Here is a 16,763-nt window from a genome sequence, read left to right on the forward strand (position 1 = left end):
GCCACAAGAGGGAGACAAGGGACTGCAAAATGGAAAATAGGCATCCACCAACTTTACAGACAACTTCTCCTTGCTCCTACAACCTCCATCCTTGCACAGTTTGTTATTCTTCTAGGTAACATAGTAACAAATCCAAATTGCTGCTCTCTTTGTAGGCAAGCAAGGCTTTGTTGCAACTGCAATTCTTACTTCTTCTTGAAATGTAGGGACGACAGTACATTCCATCACATCCATCTAGTGTACACAGGTAGGTCCATTGTGGCGGGCAGGCGAGCGGGCGGGCTGCTTTATTGGCTGTTTGCTGTTCCCCTACTCCACTCCACTATTTGACTGTTGTGCTGCAATCAATCAATCAATCAATCAATCAATCAATCAATCAATCAATCAATCAATCAGTGGCTGGCTCAGGTGCAGCTCTTTAACTTACCTAAAAGGGAGGGCAGAGAGAAGACAAGGAAGGTGAATGAGGTGTTCCAATGTGAAATGCCGGAAACACAGAAACACAGACGACACACAACAAGAGGTGGCAATCTATTCATTAATTGCATTTAATCAATGAGCTCATTATCACTCATGCATTGTCCAACAGGTGTTGAAATAATGGGATTAAAAGGGGAGATCCCTTCAGAAAGACAGAAACAATAGCAAAGACAAAAAACACTTTTGGAATCTGCTTTTAGTCAACACATAAGGAAAGGGTGCAACGGTCCTGGAAATACTGCAATACCAGGTCAATGCGTGGAGTGGACAGAGCAAGCTCTATTTCCATCTCCCTGTTCTAAAAATCCATTTAATATATGGTCCCCAGATAGGGGACGTATCAGATATTAAACTGATAAGAACAGATACTACACTTGATCTTAGCCAAAAGGCCGAGAAGCGATAACCCGAACGGGCCGCGCGTTGCCCGAGCCTGCCCGATACTGCTGTTCAGCCCTTGCAGCGATTCAGCCTACTTCTAGGCAATTCCATGGGGCCCTGCAGGCTCACACACTCACAGCTACACGGGAGGTGAATAAAGGCCGGAGAGGAAGCCAGACAGGATTTGCTTCTTTTGCTTGCACCACAATGCAGTGCTGAAAGAGGAGGAATCTACATAAAAACGCCTTCCTGGCAACGCCCAAATGCCCTGCTGCCATGCAGATAAACACTGGCAGCGGCAGCAAGTGCATGCCCACAGCCACCCCTTGTTCCTTCACACCTTGTATCAGCTGTAATCCAGTCCAGTCCAGTGCTGCCTGCTGAGCAGCACTGACCAACACTGCCTGGGCCCAGGCTTTTATCTCTGAGGCCCCATTATGATGTCAGAAAGCTGGCTCTGGAATCCTGAGGGCTCCACTATGACACGTGCAAAGTTCCGTCTGAACTTTATATAAGACGGTGAGGCTCAGTCAGTCACTCAGTGTTGCCTGAGAGGGCAACACTGCAACAGCCGGCCGCCAGGCTGTCTTTTTTTTGCACAGCTAGTTGCCTCCAGGAGGCCACAAGAGGGAGACAAGGGACTGCAAAATGGAAAATAGGCATCCACCAACTTTACAGACAACTTCTCCTTGCTCCTACAACCTCCATCCTTGCACAGTTTGTTATTCTTCTAGGTAACATAGTAACAAATCCAAATTGCTGCTCTCTTTGTAGGCAAGCAAGGCTTTGTTGCAACTGCAATTCTTACTTCTTCTTGAAATGTAGGGACGACAGTACATTCCATCACATCCATCTAGTGTACACAGGTAGGTCCATTGTGGCGGGCAGGCGAGCGGGCGGGCTGCTTTATTGGCTGTTTGCTGTTCCCCTACTCCACTCCACTATTTGACTGTTGTGCTGCATCAATCAATCAATCAATCAATCAATCAATCAATCAATCAATCAGTGGCTGGCTCAGGTGCAGCTCTTTAACTTACCTAAAAGGGAGGGCGGAGAGAAGACAAGGAAGGTGAATGAGGTGTTCCAATGTGAAATGCCGGAAACACAGAAACACAGACGACACACAACAAGAGGTGGCAATCTATTCATTAATTGCATTTAATCAATGAGCTCATTATCACTCATGCATTGTCCAACAGGTGTTGAAATAATGGGATTAAAAGGGGAGATCCCTTCAGAAAGACAGAAACAATAGCAAAGACAAAAAACACTTTTGGAATCTGCTTTTAGTCAACACATAAGGAAAGGGTGCACCGGTCCTGGAAATACTGCAATACCAGGTCAATGCGTGGAGTGGACAGAGCAAGCTCTATTTCCATCTCCCTGTTCTAAAAATCCATTTAATATATGGTCCCCAGATAGGGGACGTATCAGATATTAAACTGATAAGAACAGATACTACACTTGATCTTAGCCAAAAGGCCGAGAAGCGATAACCCGAACGGGCCGCGCGTTGCCCGAGCCTGCCCGATACTGCTGTTCAGCCCTTGCAGCGATTCAGCCTACTTCTAGGCAATTCCATGGGGCCCTGCAGGCTCACACACTCACAGCTACACGGGAGGTGAATAAAGGCCGGAGAGGAAGCCAGACAGGATTTGCTTCTTTTGCTTGCACCACAATGCAGTGCTGAAAGAGGAGGAATCTACATAAAAACGCCTTCCTGGCAACGCCCAAATGCCCTGCTGCCATGCAGATAAACACTGGCAGCGGCAGCAAGTGCATGCCCACAGCCACCCCTTGTTCCTTCACACCTTGTATCAGCTGTAATCCAGTCCAGTCCAGTGCTGCCTGCTGAGCAGCACTGACCAACACTGCCTGGGCCCAGGCTTTTATCTCTGAGGCCCCATTATGGTGTCAGAAAGCTGGCTCTGGAATCCTGAGGGCTCCACTATGACACGTGCAAAGTTCCGTCTGAACTTTATATAAGACGGTGAGGCTCAGTCAGTCACTCAGTGTTGCCTGAGAGGGCAACACTGCAACAGCCGGCCGCCAGGCTGTCTTTTTTTTGCACAGCTAGTTGCCTCCAGGAGGCCACAAGAGGGAGACAAGGGACTGCAAAATGGAAAATAGGCATCCACCAACTTTACAGACAACTTCTCCTTGCTCCTACAACCTCCATCCTTGCACAGTTTGTTATTCTTCTAGGTAACATAGTAACAAATCCAAATTGCTGCTCTCTTTGTAGGCAAGCAAGGCTTTGTTGCAACTGCAATTCTTACTTCTTCTTGAAATGTAGGGACGACAGTACATTCCATCACATCCATCTAGTGTACACAGGTAGGTCCATTGTGGCGGGCAGGCGAGCGGGCGGGCTGCTTTATTGGCTGTTTGCTGTTCCCCTACTCCACTCCACTATTTGACTGTTGTGCTGCATCAATCAATCAATCAATCAATCAATCAATCAATCAATCAGTGGCTGGCTCAGGTGCAGCTCTTTAACATACCTAAAAGGGAGGGCGGAGAGAAGACAAGGAAGGTGAATGAGGTGTTCCAATGTGAAATGCCGGAAACACAGAAACACAGACGACACACAACAAGAGGTGGCAATCTATTCATTAATTGCATTTAATCAATGAGCTCATTATCACTCATGCATTGTCCAACAGGTGTTGAAATAATGGGATTAAAAGGGGAGATCCCTTCAGAAAGACAGAAACAATAGCAAAGACAAAAAACACTTTTGGAATCTGCTTTTAGTCAACACATAAGGAAAGGGTGCACCGGTCCTGGAAATACTGCAATACCAGGTCAATGCGTGGAGTGGACAGAGCAAGCTCTATTTCCATCTCCCTGTTCTAAAAATCCATTTAATATATGGTCCCCAGATAGGGGACGTATCAGATATTAAACTGATAAGAACAGATACTACACTTGATCTTAGCCAAAAGGCCGAGAAGCGATAACCCGAACGGGCCGCGCGTTGCCCGAGCCTGCCCGATACTGCTGTTCAGCCCTTGCAGCGATTCAGCCTACTTCTAGGCAATTCCATGGGGCCCTGCAGGCTCACACACTCACAGCTACACGGGAGGTGAATAAAGGCCGGAGAGGAAGCCAGACAGGATTTGCTTCTTTTGCTTGCACCACAATGCAGTGCTGAAAGAGGAGGAATCTACATAAAAACGCCTTCCTGGCAACGCCCAAATGCCCTGCTGCCATGCAGATAAACACTGGCAGCGGCAGCAAGTGCATGCCCACAGCCACCCCTTGTTCCTTCACACCTTGTATCAGCTGTAATCCAGTCCAGTCCAGTGCTGCCTGCTGAGCAGCACTGACCAACACTGCCTGGGCCCAGGCTTTTATCTCTGAGGCCCCATTATGGTGTCAGAAAGCTGGCTCTGGAATCCTGAGGGCTCCACTATGACACGTGCAAAGTTCCGTCTGAACTTTATATAAGACGGTGAGGCTCAGTCAGTCACTCAGTGTTGCCTGAGAGGGCAACACTGCAACAGCCGGCCGCCAGGCTGTCTTTTTTTTGCACAGCTAGTTGCCTCCAGGAGGCCACAAGAGGGAGACAAGGGACTGCAAAATGGAAAATAGGCATCCACCAACTTTACAGACAACTTCTCCTTGCTCCTACAACCTCCATCCTTGCACAGTTTGTTATTCTTCTAGGTAACATAGTAACAAATCCAAATTGCTGCTCTCTTTGTAGGCAAGCAAGGCTTTGTTGCAACTGCAATTCTTACTTCTTCTTGAAATGTAGGGACGACAGTACATTCCATCACATCCATCTAGTGTACACAGGTAGGTCCATTGTGGCGGGCAGGCGAGCGGGCGGGCTGCTTTATTGGCTGTTTGCTGTTCCCCTACTCCACTCCACTATTTGACTGTTGTGCTGCATCAATCAATCAATCAATCAATCAATCAATCAATCAATCAATCAATCAATCAATCAGTGGCTGGCTCAGGTGCAGCTCTTTAACTTACCTAAAAGGGAGGGCGGAGAGAAGACAAGGAAGGTGAATGAGGTGTTCCAATGTGAAATGCCGGAAACACAGAAACACAGACGACACACAACAAGAGGTGGCAATCTATTCATTAATTGCATTTAATCAATGAGCTCATTATCACTCATGCATTGTCCAACAGGTGTTGAAATAATGGGATTAAAAGGGGAGATCCCTTCAGAAAGACAGAAACAATAGCAAAGACAAAAAACACTTTTGGAATCTGCTTTTAGTCAACACATAAGGAAAGGGTGCACCGGTCCTGGAAATACTGCAATACCAGGTCAATGCGTGGAGTGGACAGAGCAAGCTCTATTTCCATCTCCCTGTTCTAAAAATCCATTTAATATATGGTCCCCAGATAGGGGACGTATCAGATATTAAACTGATAAGAACAGATACTACACTTGATCTTAGCCAAAAGGCCGAGAAGCGATAACCCGAACGGGCCGCGCGTTGCCCGAGCCTGCCCGATACTGCTGTTCAGCCCTTGCAGCGATTCAGCCTACTTCTAGGCAATTCCATGGGGCCCTGCAGGCTCACACACTCACAGCTACACGGGAGGTGAATAAAGGCCGGAGAGGAAGCCAGACAGGATTTGCTTCTTTTGCTTGCACCACAATGCAGTGCTGAAAGAGGAGGAATCTACATAAAAACGCCTTCCTGGCAACGCCCAAATGCCCTGCTGCCATGCAGATAAACACTGGCAGCGGCAGCAAGTGCATGCCCACAGCCACCCCTTGTTCCTTCACACCTTGTATCAGCTGTAATCCAGTCCAGTCCAGTGCTGCCTGCTGAGCAGCACTGACCAACACTGCCTGGGCCCAGGCTTTTATCTCTGAGGCCCCATTATGATGTCAGAAAGCTGGCTCTGGAATCCTGAGGGCTCCACTATGACACGTGCAAAGTTCCGTCTGAACTTTATATAAGACGGTGAGGCTCAGTCAGTCACTCAGTGTTGCCTGAGAGGGCAACACTGCAACAGCCGGCCGCCAGGCTGTCTTTTTTTTGCACAGCTAGTTGCCTCCAGGAGGCCACAAGAGGGAGACAAGGGACTGCAAAATGGAAAATAGGCATCCACCAACTTTACAGACAACTTCTCCTTGCTCCTACAACCTCCATCCTTGCACAGTTTGTTATTCTTCTAGGTAACATAGTAACAAATCCAAATTGCTGCTCTCTTTGTAGGCAAGCAAGGCTTTGTTGCAACTGCAATTCTTACTTCTTCTTGAAATGTAGGGACGACAGTACATTCCATCACATCCATCTAGTGTACACAGGTAGGTCCATTGTGGCGGGCAGGCGAGCGGGCGGGCTGCTTTATTGGCTGTTTGCTGTTCCCCTACTCCACTCCACTATTTGACTGTTGTGCTGCATCAATCAATCAATCAATCAATCAATCAATCAATCAATCAATCAATCAATCAATCAGTGGCTGGCTCAGGTGCAGCTCTTTAACTTACCTAAAAGGGAGGGCGGAGAGAAGACAAGGAAGGTGAATGAGGTGTTCCAATGTGAAATGCCGGAAACACAGAAACACAGACGACACACAACAAGAGGTGGCAATCTATTCATTAATTGCATTTAATCAATGAGCTCATTATCACTCATGCATTGTCCAACAGGTGTTGAAATAATGGGATTAAAAGGGGAGATCCCTTCAGAAAGACAGAAACAATAGCAAAGACAAAAAACACTTTTGGAATCTGCTTTTAGTCAACACATAAGGAAAGGGTGCACCGGTCCTGGAAATACTGCAATACCAGGTCAATGCGTGGAGTGGACAGAGCAAGCTCTATTTCCATCTCCCTGTTCTAAAAATCCATTTAATATATGGTCCCCAGATAGGGGACGTATCAGATATTAAACTGATAAGAACAGATACTACACTTGATCTTAGCCAAAAGGCCGAGAAGCGATAACCCGAACGGGCCGCGCGTTGCCCGAGCCTGCCCGATACTGCTGTTCAGCCCTTGCAGCGATTCAGCCTACTTCTAGGCAATTCCATGGGGCCCTGCAGGCTCACACACTCACAGCTACACGGGAGGTGAATAAAGGCCGGAGAGGAAGCCAGACAGGATTTGCTTCTTTTGCTTGCACCACAATGCAGTGCTGAAAGAGGAGGAATCTACATAAAAACGCCTTCCTGGCAACGCCCAAATGCCCTGCTGCCATGCAGATAAACACTGGCAGCGGCAGCAAGTGCATGCCCACAGCCACCCCTTGTTCCTTCACACCTTGTATCAGCTGTAATCCAGTCCAGTCCAGTGCTGCCTGCTGAGCAGCACTGACCAACACTGCCTGGGCCCAGGCTTTTATCTCTGAGGCCCCATTATGATGTCAGAAAGCTGGCTCTGGAATCCTGAGGGCTCCACTATGACACGTGCAAAGTTCCGTCTGAACTTTATATAAGACGGTGAGGCTCAGTCAGTCACTCAGTGTTGCCTGAGAGGGCAACACTGCAACAGCCGGCCGCCAGGCTGTCTTTTTTTTGCACAGCTAGTTGCCTCCAGGAGGCCACAAGAGGGAGACAAGGGACTGCAAAATGGAAAATAGGCATCCACCAACTTTACAGACAACTTCTCCTTGCTCCTACAACCTCCATCCTTGCACAGTTTGTTATTCTTCTAGGTAACATAGTAACAAATCCAAATTGCTGCTCTCTTTGTAGGCAAGCAAGGCTTTGTTGCAACTGCAATTCTTACTTCTTCTTGAAATGTAGGGACAACAGTACATTCCATCACATCCATCTAGTGTACACAGGTAGGTCCATTGTGGCGGGCAGGCGAGCGGGCGGGCTGCTTTATTGGCTGTTTGCTGTTCCCCTACTCCACTCCACTATTTGACTGTTGTGCTGCATCAATCAATCAATCAATCAATCAATCAATCAATCAATCAATCAATCAATCAATCAGTGGCTGGCTCAGGTGCAGCTCTTTAACTTACCTAAAAGGGAGGGCGGAGAGAAGACAAGGAAGGTGAATGAGGTGTTCCAATGTGAAATGCCGGTAACACAGAAACACAGACGACACACAACAAGAGGTGGCAATCTATTCATTAATTGCATTTAATCAATGAGCTCATTATCACTCATGCATTGTCCAACAGGTGTTGAAATAATGGGATTAAAAGGGGAGATCCCTTCAGAAAGACAGAAACAATAGCAAAGACAAAAAACACTTTTGGAATCTGCTTTTAGTCAACACATAAGGAAAGGGTGCACCGGTCCTGGAAATACTGCAATACCAGGTCAATGCGTGGAGTGGACAGAGCAAGCTCTATTTCCATCTCCCTGTTCTAAAAATCCATTTAATATATGGTCCCCAGATAGGGGACGTATCAGATATTAAACTGATAAGAACAGATACTACACTTGATCTTAGCCAAAAGGCCGAGAAGCGATAACCCGAACGGGCCGCGCGTTGCCCGAGCCTGCCCGATACTGCTGTTCAGCCCTTGGAGCGATTCAGCCTACTTCTAGGCAATTCCATGGGGCCCTGCAGGCTCACACACTCACAGCTACACGGGAGGTGAATAAAGGCCGGAGAGGAAGCCAGACAGGATTTGCTTCTTTTGCTTGCACCACAATGCAGTGCTGAAAGAGGAGGAATCTACATAAAAACGCCTTCCTGGCAACGCCCAAATGCCCTGCTGCCATGCAGATAAACACTGGCAGCGGCAGCAAGTGCATGCCCACAGCCACCCCTTGTTCCTTCACACCTTGTATCAGCTGTAATCCAGTCCAGTCCAGTGCTGCCTGCTGAGCAGCACTGACCAACACTGCCTGGGCCCAGGCTTTTATCTCTGAGGCCCCATTATGATGTCAGAAAGCTGGCTCTGGAATCCTGAGGGCTCCACTATGACACGTGCAAAGTTCCGTCTGAACTTTATATAAGACGGTGAGGCTCAGTCAGTCACTCAGTGTTGCCTGAGAGGGCAACACTGCAACAGCCGGCCGCCAGGCTGTCTTTTTTTTGCACAGCTAGTTGCCTCCAGGAGGCCACAAGAGGGAGACAAGGGACTGCAAAATGGAAAATAGGCATCCACCAACTTTACAGACAACTTCTCCTTGCTCCTACAACCTCCATCCTTGCACAGTTTGTTATTCTTCTAGGTAACATAGTAACAAATCCAAATTGCTGCTCTCTTTGTAGGCAAGCAAGGCTTTGTTGCAACTGCAATTCTTACTTCTTCTTGAAATGTAGGGACGACAGTACATTCCATCACATCCATCTAGTGTACACAGGTAGGTCCATTGTGGCGGGCAGGCGAGCGGGCGGGCTGCTTTATTGGCTGTTTGCTGTTCCCCTACTCCACTCCACTATTTGACTGTTGTGCTGCATCAATCAATCAATCAATCAATCAATCAATCAATCAATCAATCAATCAATCAATCAATCAATCAATCAATCAGTGGCTGGCTCAGGTGCAGCTCTTTAACTTACCTAAAAGGGAGGGCGGAGAGAAGACAAGGAAGGTGAATGAGGTGTTCCAATGTGAAATGCCAGAAACACAGAAACACAGACGACACACAACAAGAGGTGGCAATCTATTCATTAATTGCATTTAATCAATGAGCTCTTTATCACTCATGCATTGTCCAACAGGTGTTGAAATAATGGGATTAAAAGGGGAGATCCCTTCAGAAAGACAGAAATAATAGCAAAGACAAAAAACACTTTTGGAATCTGCTTTTAGTCAACACATAAGGAAAGGGTGCACCGGTCCTGGAAATACTGCAATACCAGGTCAATGCGTGGAGTGGACAGAGCAAGCTCTATTTCCATCTCCCTGTTCTAAAAATCCATTTAATATATGGTCCCCAGATAGGGGACGTATCAGATATTAAACTGATAAGAACAGATACTACACTTGATCTTAGCCAAAAGGCCGAGAAGCGATAACCCGAACGGGCCGCGCGTTGCCCGAGCCTGCCCGATACTGCTGTTCAGCCCTTGCAGCGATTCAGCCTACTTCTAGGCAATTCCATGGGGCCCTGCAGGCTCACACACTCACAGCTACACGGGAGGTGAATAAAGGCCGGAGAGGAAGCCAGACAGGATTTGCTTCTTTTGCTTGCACCACAATGCAGTGCTGAAAGAGGAGGAATCTACATAAAAACGCCTTCCTGGCAACGCCCAAATGCCCTGCTGCCATGCAGATAAACACTGGCAGCGGCAGCAAGTGCATGCCCACAGCCACCCCTTGTTCCTTCACACCTTGTATCAGCTGTAATCCAGTCCAGTCCAGTGCTGCCTGCTGAGCAGCACTGACCAACACTGCCTGGGCCCAGGCTTTTATCTCTGAGGCCCCATTATGATGTCAGAAAGCTGGCTCTGGAATCCTGAGGGCTCCACTATGACACGTGCAAAGTTCCGTCTGAACTTTATATAAGACGGTGAGGCTCAGTCAGTCACTCAGTGTTGCCTGAGAGGGCAACACTGCAACAGCCGGCCGCCAGGCTGTCTTTTTTTTGCACAGCTAGTTGCCTCCAGGAGGCCACAAGAGGGAGACAAGGGACTGCAAAATGGAAAATAGGCATCCACCAACTTTACAGACAACTTCTCCTTGCTCCTACAACCTCCATCCTTGCACAGTTTGTTATTCTTCTAGGTAACATAGTAACAAATCCAAATTGCTGCTCTCTTTGTAGGCAAGCAAGGCTTTGTTGCAACTGCAATTCTTACTTCTTCTTGAAATGTAGGGACGACAGTACATTCCATCACATCCATCTAGTGTACACAGGTAGGTCCATTGTGGCGGGCAGGCGAGCGGGCGGGCTGCTTTATTGGCTGTTTGCTGTTCCCCTACTCCACTCCACTATTTGACTGTTGTGCTGCATCAATCAATCAATCAATCAATCAATCACTCAATCAATCAATCAATCAATCAATCAATCAGTGGCTGGCTCAGGTGCAGCTCTTTAACTTACCTAAAAGGGAGGGCGGAGAGAAGACAAGGAAGGTGAATGAGGTGTTCCAATGTGAAATGCCGGAAACACAGAAACACAGACGACACACAACAAGAGGTGGCAATCTATTCATTAATTGCATTTAATCAATGAGCTCATTATCACTCATGCATTGTCCAACAGGTGTTGAAATAATGGGATTAAAAGGGGAGATCCCTTCAGAAAGACAGAAACAATAGCAAAGACAAAAAACACTTTTGGAATCTGCTTTTAGTCAACACATAAGGAAAGGGTGCACCGGTCCTGGAAATACTGCAATACCAGGTCAATGCGTGGAGTGGACAGAGCAAGCTCTATTTCCATCTCCCTGTTCTAAAAATCCATTTAATATATGGTCCCCAGATAGGGGACGTATCAGATATTAAACTGATAAGAACAGATACTACACTTGATCTTAGCCAAAAGGCCGAGAAGCGATAACCCGAACGGGCCGCGCGTTGCCCGAGCCTGCCCGATACTGCTGTTCAGCCCTTGCAGCGATTCAGCCTACTTCTAGGCAATTCCATGGGGCCCTGCAGGCTCACACACTCACAGCTACACGGGAGGTGAATAAAGGCCGGAGAGGAAGCCAGACAGGATTTGCTTCTTTTGCTTGCACCACAATGCAGTGCTGAAAGAGGAGGAATCTACATAAAAACGCCTTCCTGGCAACGCCCAAATGCCCTGCTGCCATGCAGATAAACACTGGCAGCGGCAGCAAGTGCATGCCCACAGCCACCCCTTGTTCCTTCACACCTTGTATCAGCTGTAATCCAGTCCAGTCCAGTGCTGCCTGCTGAGCAGCACTGACCAACACTGCCTGGGCCCAGGCTTTTATCTCTGAGGCCCCATTATGATGTCAGAAAGCTGGCTCTGGAATCCTGAGGGCTCCACTATGACACGTGCAAAGTTCCGTCTGAACTTTATATAAGACGGTGAGGCTCAGTCAGTCACTCAGTGTTGCCTGAGAGGGCAACACTGCAACAGCCGGCCGCCAGGCTGTCTTTTTTTTGCACAGCTAGTTGCCTCCAGGAGGCCACAAGAGGGAGACAAGGGACTGCAAAATGGAAAATAGGCATCCACCAACTTTACAGACAACTTCTCCTTGCTCCTACAACCTCCATCCTTGCACAGTTTGTTATTCTTCTAGGTAACATAGTAACAAATCCAAATTGCTGCTCTCTTTGTAGGCAAGCAAGGCTTTGTTGCAACTGCAATTCTTACTTCTTCTTGAAATGTAGGGACGACAGTACATTCCATCACATCCATCTAGTGTACACAGGTAGGTCCATTGTGGCGGGCAGGCGAGCGGGCGGGCTGCTTTATTGGCTGTTTGCTGTTCCCCTACTCCACTCCACTATTTGACTGTTGTGCTGCATCAATCAATCAATCAATCAATCAATCAATCAATCAATCAATCAATCAATCAATCAATCAATCAATCAATCAATCAATCAATCAGTGGCTGGCTCAGGTGCAGCTCTTTAACTTACCTAAAAGGGAGGGCGGAGAGAAGACAAGGAAGGTGAATGAGGTGTTCCAATGTGAAATGCCGGAAACACAGAAACACAGACGACACACAACAAGAGGTGGCAATCTATTCATTAATTGCATTTAATCAATGAGCTCATTATCACTCATGCATTGTCCAACAGGTGTAGAAATAATGGGATTAAAAGGGGAGATCCCTTCAGAAAGACAGAAACAATAGCAAAGACAAAAAACACTTTTGGAATCTGCTTTTAGTCAACACATAAGGAAAGGGTGCACCGGTCCTGGAAATACTGCAATACCAGGTCAATGCGTGGAGTGGACAGAGCAAGCTCTATTTCCATCTCCCTGTTCTAAAAATCCATTTAATATATGGTCCCCAGATAGGGGACGTATCAGATATTAAACTGATAAGAACAGATACTACACTTGATCTTAGCCAAAAGGCCGAGAAGCGATAACCCGAACGGGCCGCGCGTTGCCCGAGCCTGCCCGATACTGCTGTTCAGCCCTTGCAGCGATTCAGCCTACTTCTAGGCAATTCCATGGGGCCCTGCAGGCTCACACACTCACAGCTACACGGGAGGTGAATAAAGGCCGGAGAGGAAGCCAGACAGGATTTGCTTCTTTTGCTTGCACCACAATGCAGTGCTGAAAGAGGAGGAATCTACATAAAAACGCCTTCCTGGCAACGCCCAAATGCCCTGCTGCCATGCAGATAAACACTGGCAGCGGCAGCAAGTGCATGCCCACAGCCACCCCTTGTTCCTTCACACCTTGTATCAGCTGTAATCCAGTCCAGTCCAGTGCTGCCTGCTGAGCAGCACTGACCAACACTGCCTGGGCCCAGGCTTTTATCTCTGAGGCCCCATTATGATGTCAGAAAGCTGGCTCTGGAATCCTGAGGGCTCCACTATGACACGTGCAAAGTTCCGTCTGAACTTTATATAAGACGGTGAGGCTCAGTCAGTCACTCAGTGTTGCCTGAGAGGGCAACACTGCAACAGCCGGCCGCCAGGCTGTCTTTTTTTTGCACAGCTAGTTGCCTCCAGGAGGCCACAAGAGGGAGACAAGGGACTGCAAAATGGAAAATAGGCATCCACCAACTTTACAGACAACTTCTCCTTGCTCCTACAACCTCCATCCTTGCACAGTTTGTTATTCTTCTAGGTAACATAGTAACAAATCCAAATTGCTGCTCTCTTTGTAGGCAAGCAAGGCTTTGTTGCAACTGCAATTCTTACTTCTTCTTGAAATGTAGGGACGACAGTACATTCCATCACATCCATCTAGTGTACACAGGTAGGTCCATTGTGGCGGGCAGGCGAGCGGGCGGGCTGCTTTATTGGCTGTTTGCTGTTCCCCTACTCCACTCCACTATTTGACTGTTGTGCTGCATCAATCAATCAATCAATCAATCAATCAATCAATCAATCAATCAATCAATCAATCAGTGGCTGGCTCAGGTGCAGCTCTTTAACTTACCTAAAAGGGAGGGCGGAGAGAAGACAAGGAAGGTGAATGAGGTGTTCCAATGTGAAATGCCGGAAACACAGAAACACAGACGACACACAACAAGAGGTGGCAATCTATTCATTAATTGCATTTAATCAATGAGCTCATTATCACTCATGCATTGTCCAACAGGTGTTGAAATAATGGGATTAAAAGGGGAGATCCCTTCAGAAAGACAGAAACAATAGCAAAGACAAAAAACACTTTTGGAATCTGCTTTTAGTCAACACATAAGGAAAGGGTGCACCGGTCCTGGAAATACTGCAATACCAGGTCAATGCGTGGAGTGGACAGAGCAAGCTCTATTTCCATCTCCCTGTTCTAAAAATCCATTTAATATATGGTCCCCAGATAGGGGACGTATCAGATATTAAACTGATAAGAACAGATACTACACTTGATCTTAGCCAAAAGGCCGAGAAGCGATAACCCGAACGGGCCGCGCGTTGCCCGAGCCTGCCCGATACTGCTGTTCAGCCCTTGCAGCGATTCAGCCTACTTCTAGGCAATTCCATGGGGCCCTGCAGGCTCACACACTCACAGCTACACGGGAGGTGAATAAAGGCCGGAGAGGAAGCCAGACAGGATTTGCTTCTTTTGCTTGCACCACAATGCAGTGCTGAAAGAGGAGGAATCTACATAAAAACGCCTTCCTGGCAACGCCCAAATGCCCTGCTGCCATGCAGATAAACACTGGCAGCGGCAGCAAGTGCATGCCCACAGCCACCCCTTGTTCCTTCACACCTTGTATCAGCTGTAATCCAGTCCAGTCCAGTGCTGCCTGCTGAGCAGCACTGACCAACACTGCCTGGGCCCAGGCTTTTATCTCTGAGGCCCCATTATGATGTCAGAAAGCTGGCTCTGGAATCCTGAGGGCTCCACTATGACACGTGCAAAGTTCCGTCTGAACTTTATATAAGACGGTGAGGCTCAGTCAGTCACTCAGTGTTGCCTGAGAGGGCAACACTGCAACAGCCGGCCGCCAGGCTGTCTTTTTTTTGCACAGCTAGTTGCCTCCAGGAGGCCACAAGAGGGAGACAAGGGACTGCAAAATGGAAAATAGGCATCCACCAACTTTACAGACAACTTCTCCTTGCTCCTACAACCTCCATCCTTGCACAGTTTGTTATTCTTCTAGGTAACATAGTAACAAATCCAAATTGCTGCTCTCTTTGTAGGCAAGCAAGGCTTTGTTGCAACTGCAATTCTTACTTCTTCTTGAAATGTAGGGACGACAGTACATTCCATCACATCCATCTAGTGTACACAGGTAGGTCCATTGTGGCGGGCAGGCGAGCGGGCGGGCTGCTTTATTGGCTGTTTGCTGTTCCCCTACTCCACTCCACTATTTGACTGTTGTGCTGCATCAATCAATCAATCAATCAATCAATCAATCAATCAATCAATCAATCAATCAATCAATCAATCAATCAATCAGTGGCTGGCTCAGGTGCAGCTCTTTAACTTACCTAAAAGGGAGGGCAGAGAGAAGACAAGGAAGGTGAATGAGGTGTTCCAATGTGAAATGCCGGAAACACAGAAACACAGACGACACACAACAAGAGGTGGCAATCTATTCATTAATTGCATTTAATCAATGAGCTCATTATCACTCATGCATTGTCCAACAGGTGTTGAAATAATGGGATTAAAAGGGGAGATCCCTTCAGAAAGACAGAAACAATAGCAAAGACAAAAAACACTTTTGGAATCTGCTTTTAGTCAACACATAAGGAAAGGGTGCACCGGTCCTGGAAATACTGCAATACCAGGTCAATGCGTGGAGTGGACAGAGCAAGCTCTATTTCCATCTCCCTGTTCTAAAAATCCATTTAATATATGGTCCCCAGATAGGGGACGTATCAGATATTAAACTGATAAGAACAGATACTACACTTGATCTTAGCCAAAAGGCCGAGAAGCGATAACCCGAACGGGCCGCGCGTTGCCCGAGCCTGCCCGATACTGCTGTTCAGCCCTTGCAGCGATTCAGCCTACTTCTAGGCAATTCCATGGGGCCCTGCAGGCTCACACACTCACAGCTACACGGGAGGTGAATAAAGGCCGGAGAGGAAGCCAGACAGGATTTGCTTCTTTTGCTTGCACCACAATGCAGTGCTGAAAGAGGAGGAATCTACATAAAAACGCCTTCCTGGCAACGCCCAAATGCCCTGCTGCCATGCAGATAAACACTGGCAGCGGCAGCAAGTGCATGCCCACAGCCACCCCTTGTTCCTTCACACCTTGTATCAGCTGTAATCCAGTCCAGTCCAGTGCTGCCTGCTGAGCAGCACTGACCAACACTGCCTGGGCCCAGGCTTTTATCTCTGAGGCCCCATTATGATGTCAGAAAGCTGGCTCTGGAATCCTGAGGGCTCCACTATGACACGTGCAAAGTTCCGTCTGAACTTTATATAAGACGGTGAGGCTCAGTCAGTCACTCAGTGTTGCCTGAGAGGGCAACACTGCAACAGCCGGCCGCCAGGCTGTCTTTTTTTTGCACAGCTAGTTGCCTCCAGGAGGCCACAAGAGGGAGACAAGGGACTGCAAAATGGAAAATAGGCATCCACCAACTTTACAGACAACTTCTCCTTGCTCCTACAACCTCCATCCTTGCACAGTTTGTTATTCTTCTAGGTAACATAGTAACAAATCCAAATTGCTGCTCTCTTTGTAGGCAAGCAAGGCTTTGTTGCAACTGCAATTCTTACTTCTTCTTGAAATGTAGGGACGACAGTACATTCCATCACATCCATCTAGTGTACACAGGTAGGTCCATTGTGGCGGGCAGGCGAGCGGGCGGGCTGCTTTATTGGCTGTTTGCTGTTCCCCTACTCCACTCCACTATTTGACTGTTGTGCTGCATCAATCAATCAATCAATCAATCAATCAATCAACCAATCAATCAGTGGCTGGCTCAGGTGCAGCTCTTTAACTTA

At 47.6% G+C, this 16,763-nt stretch overlaps 11 non-coding genes across 11 annotated transcripts; all 11 read right to left on the reverse strand.

Annotated features, from left to right (window-relative positions):
- Positions 1-693: 693 nt before the first annotated feature.
- On the reverse strand, positions 694-884 carry LOC142686690 (U2 spliceosomal RNA). The gene has a single exon (XR_012856009.1). It is a non-coding gene; the product is annotated as a U2 spliceosomal RNA (small nuclear RNA).
- A 1,280-nt stretch (positions 885-2,164) lies between these two features.
- On the reverse strand, positions 2,165-2,355 carry LOC142686600 (U2 spliceosomal RNA). The gene has a single exon (XR_012855928.1). It is a non-coding gene; the product is annotated as a U2 spliceosomal RNA (small nuclear RNA).
- A 1,276-nt stretch (positions 2,356-3,631) lies between these two features.
- Positions 3,632-3,822, reverse strand: LOC142686601 (U2 spliceosomal RNA). The gene has a single exon (XR_012855929.1). It is a non-coding gene; the product is annotated as a U2 spliceosomal RNA (small nuclear RNA).
- Positions 3,823-5,114: 1,292 nt separating this feature from the next.
- LOC142686603 (U2 spliceosomal RNA) lies at positions 5,115-5,305 on the reverse strand. The gene has a single exon (XR_012855931.1). It is a non-coding gene; the product is annotated as a U2 spliceosomal RNA (small nuclear RNA).
- A 1,292-nt stretch (positions 5,306-6,597) lies between these two features.
- On the reverse strand, positions 6,598-6,788 carry LOC142686604 (U2 spliceosomal RNA). The gene has a single exon (XR_012855932.1). It is a non-coding gene; the product is annotated as a U2 spliceosomal RNA (small nuclear RNA).
- A 1,292-nt stretch (positions 6,789-8,080) lies between these two features.
- On the reverse strand, positions 8,081-8,271 carry LOC142686605 (U2 spliceosomal RNA). The gene has a single exon (XR_012855933.1). It is a non-coding gene; the product is annotated as a U2 spliceosomal RNA (small nuclear RNA).
- Positions 8,272-9,579: 1,308 nt separating this feature from the next.
- LOC142686606 (U2 spliceosomal RNA) lies at positions 9,580-9,770 on the reverse strand. Its single transcript, XR_012855934.1, has one exon. It is a non-coding gene; the product is annotated as a U2 spliceosomal RNA (small nuclear RNA).
- A 1,296-nt stretch (positions 9,771-11,066) lies between these two features.
- Positions 11,067-11,257, reverse strand: LOC142686607 (U2 spliceosomal RNA). Its single transcript, XR_012855935.1, has one exon. It is a non-coding gene; the product is annotated as a U2 spliceosomal RNA (small nuclear RNA).
- A 1,320-nt stretch (positions 11,258-12,577) lies between these two features.
- Positions 12,578-12,768, reverse strand: LOC142686610 (U2 spliceosomal RNA). The gene has a single exon (XR_012855937.1). It is a non-coding gene; the product is annotated as a U2 spliceosomal RNA (small nuclear RNA).
- A 1,292-nt stretch (positions 12,769-14,060) lies between these two features.
- Positions 14,061-14,251, reverse strand: LOC142686611 (U2 spliceosomal RNA). Its single transcript, XR_012855938.1, has one exon. It is a non-coding gene; the product is annotated as a U2 spliceosomal RNA (small nuclear RNA).
- A 1,308-nt stretch (positions 14,252-15,559) lies between these two features.
- LOC142686612 (U2 spliceosomal RNA) lies at positions 15,560-15,750 on the reverse strand. Its single transcript, XR_012855939.1, has one exon. It is a non-coding gene; the product is annotated as a U2 spliceosomal RNA (small nuclear RNA).
- Positions 15,751-16,763: the final 1,013 nt, after the last annotated feature.

Source organism: Rhinoderma darwinii, assembly GCF_050947455.1.
Source record: "Rhinoderma darwinii isolate aRhiDar2 chromosome 5 unlocalized genomic scaffold, aRhiDar2.hap1 SUPER_5_unloc_18, whole genome shotgun sequence".
Taxonomy (NCBI): domain Eukaryota; kingdom Metazoa; phylum Chordata; class Amphibia; order Anura; family Rhinodermatidae; genus Rhinoderma; species Rhinoderma darwinii.